Source organism: Anser cygnoides, chromosome 23 (genome assembly GCF_040182565.1).
Source record: "Anser cygnoides isolate HZ-2024a breed goose chromosome 23, Taihu_goose_T2T_genome, whole genome shotgun sequence".
NCBI classification, from domain to species: domain Eukaryota; kingdom Metazoa; phylum Chordata; class Aves; order Anseriformes; family Anatidae; genus Anser; species Anser cygnoides.
In genome coordinates, this window is record NC_089895.1 from 5,352,404 (window position 1) to 5,364,842 (window position 12,439).

The following is a 12,439-nucleotide window of genomic DNA, read 5'->3' on the forward strand; positions in this document are numbered from 1 at the left end:
AAAAGTCTAATAAGCTTGGTTGTCAAAGCCAAGGTGACAGTGTAACACATGAGGAGAAATTGACCTGGAAAATTATCCCAGTGGGAGAAGACGACTTGAAAGTGGATTTGTCAGTTAAATGGACTCTGACCACCATGCACACCAAAATATAGCAGCCTTTGGGAAGAGGAAGTACTGAGTGTCCTTGCCTCCTTGCCATTAGTCACCTGACTGCATTCGATAGATGAAATTGGCAGCAAGTGAACTGGGGAGAACCGTAAGTGGCTGTACAGCACCAGGGAACAATTTGAGGCACATTTTGCACACCTGAGAGGAGCTGTCTCTCAGATATGACACTGTCTGAAGGTGAGTGCGCCATAGATGGAAGGCTGTGGCAATCATTTCTCAAAATCAGAAGTCTAAAACCTCGTGTTTCATTAAAGTCTGATATCCAGTTATAAACCCTCCAGCAGGCTGGCGTCACGTGCACGAAGAACAAAACAGGATGACATTGTATACAGATACTCTTAAGTATTTTGTCATACAGCTGATATGTACAAACTGTGTGAAGTATGCTAAATTAAGTGATAACACTATGTACAAACATAATAACTTAGGTCCAATCCACATTCATTTAGGTATTAACCAGATCTCATGGAATTTGTCCTGAGGTTTCCTCTTGTATCTTCCCATGCCTTTTTTTCTCTTCTCCTGCCCCCTGCTTCTGCCTCCATCCAAAGCTTATTGGCAGCATTGCATGGAAATACACCTGAGACTATGGGTTCAAGCCGGTAACTTTGTGTGAATAAGTTTTGAAGGCTGAAAGCTTTTAAACTACATAAGAAATTGAAGGGGAGCGGGGGAAAAAAGCGTGGGTGGGTGGTGAGATGGGGCTTAGGTGCTAATTGGGGGAAAAAGGAAGAAGATTTTTGCACTCTTTGTCCCTCTACGGTTACACAGGATGTGGTCTGACTTGCGTGGGCAAAGAGGATGTAAGAGTGAGAAAGAATACTTAAATTGCCACAAAAACTTGAGCCTCTTCACTTGAGATCTGTAGATATCTGGGTGGTGAGATCCAGCTCTGTGTGACTGTGTGGAAATGCTGTCTGCTACAAATGGCTGAGCTTAGCAGGAAAGCGTAGCTCTGCTGTGGCAAGCTAGTGCCTGCAATGATGTGATAGTAGCTTCAATTAAAAAAAAAAATCTGGTCCAAGTACAACTTTTTAATTTGGTTCTGTTATTTTACGTTGTTTGAAGGAACGCTCTTAAGATATAGTCAGTAGCTGAAGTGTGCTTGTGCTGCTCTTGCCACCAGCACGATGAGGTCCACTGACGTGTCTAAAAGCTGCTTTGCATTTTAGTCATTTATTTTTAATGTTTCCTGGTGAGAAAAAAAGGTGAAATGATATAGTGTTTGTTATTTTAATAGCCTTGCCATGTTTTTATTGTGAACAGTATTCACATAATTTCTGTTCCTTTAGCAAAGTGTTAAAAGCATTTTAAAAGCACGATTTCAATAAGAAGTGATGCAGCTCTGAGGTATTTGCTGCAAATGATTAGGTCTTTATCATTTAGGTGACTGTAGCAGGACTAATACAGACGGGTTTAGGCTTTAGATCTGTCATACTCATTTTAGGATGGCTGTCGTTTATAAATAAGTCATCTGTTTTGTTGCAATTTGACATCCATCGAAATAGAATATTCTCTTCTGCTTCACAATCCCCGTCCCCGCAGCAGTCAGTTGGAGCGCTCAGCTTCCTAAAACACTCGTGCTCTTCCAAAATGTTGCAGTATAGTTCATCAGCTTGTCAAGTTACTGTGACTTGATGTCAGTGCTCGTAAGACTTTGTCTCTGAATTTCTGATGGCAATTACTCCCCTTCAAATGCCAATACGGGACTGTTCTTTCCTAGAGCACGATCCCTTCTTACAAACTTAAGCCTCATTCTGCTACTTTTTGTTTGCAATCTCCAGTGTGTTCACGCTGCAGACTCCCAACATACAGCCTACTATGGACAGGAGGTAGCACCAACGTTTGCGTCCACTCCTTATGATACGAAGACTTCTTAAGCCTAAGTGAAATCTGAGCCTTTTATTTGAGATAAGGGAAAGGGAGACCCGCAAAGAGTTCATCTGAAATACATGTGCTTGTGTGTAAACTGGTGCTAACTTTAAATGGTGCTTAAACAATTTTTGGCACAGCTTAAAAAAAACCTGCAGAAATGTTTTCAGTAGTAATTATGCTGAAGGTAACAATTTGGGAATAGGTTAACTGTGGAGATACATCTTGTTTGCATACAACTTTACGAATTACTTAATGAACAGCTACTGTATAATGCATTGAGAAATGAGCCATGAGAGTCATGTTCGGGACCTTAGCTGGCTGAGGGCACTTGCCATTAGGTATTAGGGAAACTTTTAGGGAAAAAAAAAAGCTTTTCATCAGCACCTGCTGCTGATACGCGCGATGCCCAAATCACCGCTGATCCCAAGCTTGTGCTGTCTGATGTCTGGTGTGAAAGGAGCGTGCCAGTCCCCTTCGCAGCGTGACCGTGTCTCAGGCCTCCAGATCTGGGATGTTTGCTAATTTGGTTGCTGTTACCACCATGGGCCAAACTGCGGATGCTTATGTTGAAACTTTCCGGCTTGACCTCCTCTCCCGTGCCACAGGCTACCTGTTCATTGCCATAACTGCAGCAATCCTTGCCAAAGGACAACGATGCTGAAATACACCTTGAGGTTATTCCATCCTCAGAAACGGGAGCTATGTTATTTGGCAGCAGCTGTTTGCTTCCTCTTCTGCTTGCAATAATTTGTCCAAAAGGAGGACAGCAGTTTTTTTCAGCAGGCCAGGCCCCGTTTGGGTGAAACAGATGGAAGTCTAAAACAACTTGTAGACAAATAAATCACGCGGCGCAGCAAAGGGCTGCCTCGGATTTTGGAAGCATGGCTAACGGATGAGATAATGCTCGTAAACATGTAGTAGTCGATGTAAGGTATATATCCTCAGTAGTAAAGCCATCAGTTTTGTGTGCTAGGCTTACAGAAAAATGGGGTGTGTTTAAGTGCTCCTGCCTCGGAGCCAATGTGATATTACAGGGCTATGTCAGTTGAGAATTTCGTGTAGTGGCTCCATCACACAGTGAATCTGTGCTCTATCAGGTAGGGCTTTTTTTCCTTTGGCTTTCTGAATTTTTATCCTGACTTCTTCCATTTGTGCTGCAGCTAATAAACAGCACAGGTAAATGAAAATTAACATCTCCCGAAACACATAAAATAGTTCCTGTGAAGTGGGAAAGACTAGCTTGTGTTGTAGCACGCTTCCCTACCCGACCCAAGCCAAAAATCCTTTCCCTGTGTTGCATCCTAACACTGTCTGTATCCGAAGTCACCCCCGACAGTATTTTACAAGTACAGTTGGCATCGCAGCAGCTCTAGAGGCAGATGCTCTCAGCTAGCAGGGCTGGTGCTCAGCAGGAGCAGCCATTTCCTCTTCTGTGCCTGAGCTGATCTTAGGATGAGTATTTTCTGGAGATAATGCTCACTTCTGGTCCCACTCCTTAGGGTAAGGAGCATAAAGGAGGTAGAAGATGAGGAAAAATAAAGATAAAAGATAAGATCCCCCCTCAACAGCTTTTTTTTTGTTTTTTTTTCAGAGAAAGAGAAAAGCAAGTACGGATTTCCTGTCACTATTATCACAGGCTAGGTTGGCGGGTACATAGTTACTTGCAAAAATAATCACTAGAAGGTAACAGCAGTATGTGAATGCTCTGTGTTGTTGACCGTGATGCATATTCTTTGATTTTAAAGGGAAATAAAACCCCTGAGCTTCTCTTTTTAGGTCTTAGCTGATGGGGTGGGTGGGTTTTTTTCCTCTACTTTGAATTTGGAAACAAATGATGAGTCTTGTCCAGGAAGGCGTTTTTACGTATTTTTCAATTTGTGCCAGATATTAGCCTGCTGTAGACTAATACAGTCCCACCGAGAAAGACTTGGGAAAACAGATGCTTGTAATCCGCCCGTTCTGCTCTCTGTAGCACGCTGCTGCCCTGCTAAGAGGATTGCATCGTGTCTCTTGCATTCAAGAAAAAAAGGCGTGATTTGTGTTCCCCATCACCACCCCCCGTTTCTGTGTGAAAACTGAGCATACATCACAGCAGGCAAACAAGGAAAAAAAAACGTAGGAGAGACAAAAATGGCTGTTAGTCATATTTCAGTGGTGTTGGCTGGACCATGACCTTTAAAATTAGAACCAAAGCACGAATCAGGCACGGCAGCTCAGAAATTATGGATGAGACAAAAGATTCCCCAGGTCCTGGGACCCCTATCACCGCAGAATTATTTCTAGCACAACCTTCTCTGATAAGGGCAAGTTCACCCAGGTGCCACCAGGCCTTCAGCAGCCTTGCTGCCGTCCTTGCTCTAAGTCAGCAGGATTTGAAGAAAGCCTCCTTGAAAAACCCTGCACTATCCTCTCTCCGAGCCTTTAGCATCGTGCTGCCTTAGCTTGCTCTGTTGCTTGTGCCGCCAGACGAAGGAGATGGAAGCTGGGCGACAGCTGATGGGCCGGCTGATGCAAACCGGGACAATTTGTGTGTGTCTGCCATCAGCTGGGTGAAGCTAAACACTTTCTCTTCATTTTCAGGAGAATAGCTAGAGCCTGCAGCTCTAGTGGTTGAATAACCGACAAAAAGCCCAGAGCACCAGAGGTTAAGCATTACTTGAACCACAATGCCTGTTTGATGGGAGTTTAGGGTCTGTATCTTAATTAAGGAAGAGCTAAAGCAGGGAAGGATGGGGTTTTACTCGGGCCACAGGGTTACATTTCTACTGCTGCAGTGATAAAGGCAATTACCTAGATGGAGGGTGGTGCTGCACGCTGCAGGTCAGGAGGAGATTAAACCTCCTATCTTGACTTCGATTGTGCCCTGATTTCTCGGTCTGGTCCGTGTTCCTTACTGCCAGAGGCTGGTTCAGGTAAAACTGCTCTGGGTGTCCCCATGTCATCCTAGTGCTGGCGCAGGCTGTGGGCTCTGCTGGCGGTCCTGTGCGGCTCTGCATCACCTCCGATGAGTGGTGGTGGTACCTCCAGGGGCTGTGAACCTTTGTGCCCGTCCGTTTTCTTGTGTTAGCTCAATTTGTCAGCTTCTGCCCTGTGGGCCGAGCCTGCCTGTCTGCATTCCCTTGGTCTGGGCTTGCCTGGAGCCTTCCTTGGGCTCCTGCACAAACTGTTGTAGGTCATGGGGTGCTCTGAAGTCCGGGCAGACCTCAGTGTGGTGGGCAGCTCCGGGTGTAGCATGCTTCAATTTCCCTGGAGGCTTGCCGTGGGTGTCTTCGTGTTTTTTATGGCTTGTCTTGAAGCAAAGCAAGGCTGCCTGCTGGCTGCAGTGAGCTGTAAGGCAGGTGCTAAATCAATCCAGATAAAAATGCCTTTGAAAGTTAAGCGCTTCACCCATCCTTTCATATTTTTTTCTACCCAAAATAATTCAAACCCCCATTTTTCTTGCACTGAGCTTTGCCTCCAACCCTTTGTGCCTGCCCTTCCATCTCGTAGGGTGAGGGGGTGCGGAGCAAATGGTGAATGCCCAGCCCCGAGTAGTGCCGACGGGTGGCATCGGGCGAATTACTGCCGGGTGATGCCAGCCGAACACTCCGCTTTTCCTCTTGGCTGTGGATCTGTCTCCTGTTGGGTGGCGTCTTTGTGTGGGCCTGGCTTTATGAAGCACGGTTACTCCCGAGCAAAACGGCTCAGGGCTTTTTTCCAGCCTCGGGAGAGCACATCTTGCTGACTGCAGACCCTCTTCAACGTTATTTACTTTGGCAGACCCGAAGCTGAGAGGGTCGCTGTTTTGCAGTCAGGCTTCCTTTCTGGTTCACTTAATTAGGGAAACCAGTTTTATCGAAATAAAATAGGGTGATAGCTTCTTAAAGCTTTCTGGGAAGTTCGGTCAACTCAGTGCCAATGATTGTTTCGTGCTCCTGGTGGATGTTTGCCCGACGCACCGAAAGTAATGGTGCAATCCCGTGTCCAGGTTTAACGTCCTCAGTTTGGGAGGCAGGAAGCGAAAAAAGAGCACAAAGACTTAATGGGGAAGTATTTCCTCCTGCAGATATATAACTGCAGGAGAGCTTGCTTTTCATTTTCGCTGCCGAACTGCATTTTGGTCAGGCAGAAAACAGCTAAAGCCCCCGGTGCCAGGAGTTGTATCAGTCAGTTCTTCAGCCATCGATACTCCAGCTCTTCCAATTACACGAAGCTGAGGCCGTTAGTTAAGGGGAGTTAATTTAACGCTGTCTAATTCCAAAAGGGGGAGGAAAAAAAAAAAAAAAAGAGCTGATACCTGATGTGGGCGTCCTGGATTCAGCCCACAGCCAGGCAGTGCTGTCGTGACGTGTCGGGCAGGTTCTGCTAGTAATTTCTCCCTCTCCCAGGGGCATTTCATTGACAGTGTTGAAATCTCTGCCTTGCCCTTCTTCTCTGGAGTTTGTGATGAAGGTGCTGCTGGTGGTTCTGCCTGCCCAGCTGTACAGAAAGGAGCATCCACTGTGTTGTTTTTTTTTTTTATTATTAATTTATTTCCTGCAAATCACTGGCAGTGCTGGTTGGATTGAATTGCCAGTCCAAACCTTCCATTCTTTGCAGGCTGTCAATCATTCTGGCAGCTTTTAGCAGCTGTAAGTGAGCATCCGTTGTTAATTACTTTTTCATCAATTTCCAAGGAGGATGGCAAAGATCCTAACTAAGTTAATTGCATGATAGATTAGGGCGAGCTCTGAACCACACAGAGTATTTCACTGCTGACACCATTGGGAGCATTAGCTTTTTTTTTTTTTTTTAATGAAGTAAATTCAACTTCAATACAATCCAAGAGAGGCACTGTCCTTTAAAAAACAATAAAAAATATTAGCTACCCAGACAAACCAGGACTTTCCAAATGGAAGCTGATGTTCCCGTCTCAGTGTACTATTGCAGTGCTCCTTTCACAACGCGGGAGAGGTTTTGTTATCTCTTGAAAGGCACCAGCTGAAATCTGCTCGAAACAATACTTTGTTGTTACCGTTATCAGTTAATTGTTATCATTTCAACATCCTATTGCAGCATAGGGCAGGGGTTTAGGCTAAGCAAGAGACGTGGAAATACAGATCTACATCAGGCTTTCTGTACTCTCAGTGGCCTCGATACGAGCTTGCAGCAGCTTTCATCAGCTGGCGAATCTGGAGAGCGTTTACGAGCCTGCCGATACGAATATTGTCTCGAAACTATTGTTTGTGTTGTAACTGATGCCTGCAGGTCAGGGTTGGGAAACGTAGCCTGAAATTGTCACCCCTCTTTTCTTTCTCCCTCCCATTGTGCTCCAGAATTAGAATTTCCCCGTTATGCTCAGGGTGCCCAGAATGGAAGAGGCACGGCGAGCCGAGGGGTCGTGCTGCCACCGGGATGCGAGCGGCTTTCCTTTAGGCTTTGCTCGTTGACCTCGCGCGAGTTACTCGAGAACAAAAAGGCAGCATTATTTTCAGGCTTACTGGAGAGCACACGAAGGGCTGGAAATGCCCTTGTGCTAAGTGCGTGACATGATCTCCAGGCTTTCTAGCTATACGGTGCTAGAAAGCGCGATGCAAATGGGGAATTCAAGCACCACTTGAGAACTCGAGGAGTGAGAAGTAAATGGGAACAGCTTCAGACATATACGCTTACGAGCCTCGTCTCACAATAGCCCCGTTTGTGAGCCCGTGCCCCTGCCCTCCTCGACATATCCGAGTGCTGCTGTAACTGCAAAGGAATGCCGAAGGACTGGAGAGGAAAGAGAGCCAACAGGAAGATCTGCTGACACAAAGCCTGCTGAACCCAGGGCTAGGGCAACAGCAGAAGTCAGGGGAGCGGGATAGAAAAGCAATAGTTAAATACATCCACGGGGAGCCAGGTCACAAAGCTAACACCTATGGGAGACAGCATTTTCTGGGGGAGTTGTAGTTATGTATTACTCTCCGGCAGCTCTGCTTTGTGTCAGATTCTAGCTGGGTGGATGGACTCTGATGCTGATCTGAAAAATAGGTGAGGGAGCTGGGGAACGATACGGGGACTGCCTGGTGTACATCAGGCTCCTCAGACCCATGGGCTGCAGGTTTCAACCAGGACTTAGCCCGTGGTTATTTTGAGATACAAAGCAGATTTTTACTCTCCCACATGCTTTCACTTTCCCATTGTGTCTAAGGGGCAGAAAGCTGTATCCCCCTCTTAACAGACGCCCTAGCCCAAATTCTCAGTAGATCCTATGTGAGGGGACTGGGTGGCTTAGCACAGGGCTCAGCTTGGATGTGCCGGTTTTATCCTATGCCTTCAGCTCTCTGTGGACCTCCAAAACGAGAGGGATTGTTGCAGCACCTTTATAATATTGCTCTTTGTAGATTGCTTTGTTTGTTGCATTTCAAGCACCACCTGCATTCCCCTGGCTGCCTGTTCAAAGTTAGAACAAAGCACTTTTGTTGCTCTTGGCATTTAAAGCTTCTATCACTATAAATTAAGCACAACTACGCGATCTAGATTTATCAGCAGCCCTTAAAATCTCCTCTCATATCGCACCAAACAAGTGCTAATTAGTTTTTAAGGCTCACCACAAAGCAGGCTGCTGAACAGCACCTCCAGATTCATCTGATGTGACCCAGCTTCAGACACGGGGGTAGGGGATCAGGAGCAGACCCAGCCTTGTGAGGACAGTGTGATTTGGTGTATTTTAAAGCACAGCACACACAGAGAGGATTTCTCTAGCTCTCTATCGGATTTATGTGACTGAACTAAGACCTGCCCTGTAATGGCAGAAATGCCCTTGTGCATTTATCTATTTTATTGAGGCCAGGCGAGCTCAAGGAGAGAAGGGGATTTGTCCTTTCTATCCGTCTTTCTGGGCAAAGATTCTGCCTGTTGGTGTCTGGAAATAACCCGGTACCTCTGCTGATCTTCCCAGAATTTGGCAGGGAAAGCTGAAGAGTCCAAGCTGCTCTGTGCTGCTGGTTCCTGTAAGTGCGTATAATGACTCCAGAATAACAAGGAAAATGATGAAATAGGTTTATGTTTATGGTCTAGCTACAACCTGGGAGTCTTGCATGCCACTTATCAGCTTTCTAGCATTACACATCGCTGTCTGTCACTACGTATTAGGGTTATGACCAGCTGGTGCCTACACGCCCCAAAGGTCAGGTGTACGGAGGCCGCCGCTGGCTTTTCAGCCTTGCTGCTAACAAGGAGCTCTTTAATCTGCCGTGCCTTGCCCCGCCGCCCCTTTCTCGTACAATGCGGTTCCCGCTGCCTCGGGCACTATCTGTGAGGCCCGTCTGATTATTCGTGCTTTTACCAGCATCCCAGTAAATACTGCTCGAAGACAAGGCACATATATCGATGTGCTGGTTTACAGCACGCCACAAAGCTCTTTATTGCTGGGTGACACAAAGTCCAGGACCGTGACCTTTGGAAAGCTCTCACTCTCCCCTAAGGAATTTCATCAGTAAATCACTGCCTCTTTTCTTGCTGATAATTGTGGCTGAGCAGTGGGAATCAGGTCCCCTACCTTATTTGCTTTTTTTTATAGCGCTCTATACAGTGAAGCATCAAAAGAAGGGGCTAAAAAAGAAGGGGCTGTTACTTGATATGTGTCTCTAAAGTTTGATTTAAATATATATATATATATATCTTGATATCAGAGGCTTCCGTTTCCTTCAAAATACTTGGAGCAAGCGTCCAACTGTTTTAAGCTTGATTTGTGAAAAATCACGATTCATGCCAGCTACAAGACTCCCTTTATGCCTTGCGTACTTTCCATGTTTTAGCCATGCTTTGCTAAAAACGCACCTTGGGGAGACAAGGAGGGGAATGAGAATTCTGCCTCGCCACAACAAAACTTGGTTTTAAGTGTTATTGTGCAGGAGCAAATTGAAAACACTTAACTGAATGCTTGCTGGAAGCCAGTTTCTGTCCCTCCTAGAGGTAAGACTCTGCTCTGCTGTCACAATATCTAACTAGATATAGCTCAAAGCAAACGCTTGTCTTGCCTACAAGTGCTCTCACTCATGACCTGTTTCTAAGAATGCTCCTCTTGTTAAAAAAAAAAGCTAGATCGGTCTGCAAACAAGTTTTACAGCTAAATCCCAGGGAAGAGATGGCTGGAGATACTTGTTCTTGTTTACATTTCGAAGGCTGCAACTGCGTCAGTTCTTGAATGAATCTTCTTTGACAATGATGGCTTGAAGAGATAAGGGCCTTCTTTATAACCCATGATTTATACAAGTAAACAAGAAGCTGGTCATGACCAGTATGGAAACAGGACCCGTCCTGTCACGGCAAAAGCGAGTTCCATCTAGCTCTGCAGTTCTTGGGCTCTAGGAACAGCTTGCCCAAAAGGGAGGCTGGGCAGACACAGGGATTTTGTGTCTCTTTGTTCCCACCCACCCAAGGAGCAAGGGTTCTCAGGAGTTTCTGGTGCCGATGTTTACTGTAACTAAAAAGAAAAGGATCTTTTGTTATGTCCACATTACACGAAAAGCGTTGCAGGGCGGTGATGTTGGGTGGAAAAGCTGGGATGTGTGCAAGAAATTCGTTCCGGTGGGTTGCCGTTTGCACCACTTAATACTTGTATTTGTGTATAAATTTTCGTTGTGCCTGTCTTTTAAAGTAAGAGCTGGAGGCTGATGGGGATAGCCAGTTCTGTCTGTCTGTACAAACCTGCATTTCCGTGGGAGGCAGCACATCAGGTACCGAGGGCTTCGTGCAGCATATTTTGCTCCTTCAGCTCCAGGCGCCTTTCGCCAGGCCGTGAACACGAGCTAGTGCCCATTTTTACAGAGCAGGAGACTTTTATTCTGCACAAGCTGCCTGGGTTAGACCCTGGCAGTTTTGATTTCCGGCGTCTGTCCAGCAGAAGATGGGACGTGTGTTTGACACGCGAAGACCTCGGGGCTCCATCCTGCACCCCTTCCCAATTCAGCGGGAGCTGGGAGAGCTCGGGAGCGTTGCTTTCACCTCACAGGGCTCAAGTGTCTGGCATCAGTGCAGCAGGAGGTGGGGAGCATTGTGGAGGAGAGCTTGCTCCTTGCTCGATGTTCACATGGCTGCTGCTCCACCCCTTCCCCTTTGTTCCGCGGCACATAAGAGGCCTTTTCTGGTTCTCAGCTCCAGCCCCGGCTCGGAGGCCTCTGCTTTTCCTGGGAGGTGCAGAGTCCTGCCGTGGTATTTATAGGCAGGAAGAAAGGCAGGCCTGTGCGGTCGGACAAAGCTGGCATTGTGCTGTGTGCTCAAACAGAGGCTTCTCAAAGGCTTCGTGCACTAAACATCCCCGGGGCAGCGCTTGCTCGAAAACCCCAGGCTGAGCGGAGTGAAAGCGTGAGGATGCTTTGTGTGCAGGGGAAGGAGAAGGGCAGCCCCAAATCAGAGCTCAGCGCAACCTACAACCTGCTGGAGTTGGCATCTAAGGTATCTAAAGGGTGCCTCAAGAACACAAAGGAGGCTGTGATAGGAAGGAAATTGCACAGAAGCAGAGAAGGCAAGAGGGTGCTGCTCTGCTCCCACCGCTGGAGGCTCTGGGCAAGGGTTGGCAGGGGGTCCTGAGGCCCCCTCATGCATCGAGCTGAAAGGGATTTTTTCCTTTTCCCAGCTTCTTGCCTGGGTGATTGCCCAATGTATCTTGCTTAAAAAATACCTTCCGGGTAATCTTCTGCAGGAGTCTCTTGTAATTGGCATAGATTAGCTGTCAGAGGGCTTTCCTCTCAAAGAACCAGGCAGCTTCACCAGTTTTCACCCATTAGTGCAAACTGTACAATCTTAATGTATCCTTCTTTGGAGGAACAAATCAAACTTTCCTAGCAGAGGCTACTTGAGAGGAAGCAGTGCAGCATAGCACCTTCCTTCTATGCTCCTTTATGTTTATTTGCATCGTAACATTTGTTGGATATGTGAAACTTCGAAGCTTTTTCTGGAAGCTCAGGTTTCCATGTTTCTATAACGTCATTTTTCTTCTTTTTAATAAATAATACTACCGAAAACTTCCAATATTGTGGTTTTTTTTTTTTTTTTTTTTTTTTTTTTTTTTGGTGGGGATATGACAAAGTTTAACGTACTTCTGATAGCAGTCAAAAATTTCATGCCACACTTGGTTCAGAAAGCATTGGCGAATCAATCATCCAGTAAAACTATGACCCTTTACTTCATGTTCCGGACCACCATTCCCTAAAAAGCAGCTCGTCATCCAAATTTTGATCACCTTCCCTAAGAGGTGACTCCTGCAGCAGCACCCCGGGACTGTAAGTGGGATGGGAGTGACACCTTGTGGTGCCCGGCATAATCTCACGAAATGACACATTTGCGGGATGGATGCTGAACCCGTCTGCACGCTGTCCTTTTGTGGTTACGGCCAAAATTTCATTGCTTGTTTTCTCCTGTAAGGTCGAAGGAGTTGATGGAGTTTTGCCAGTGA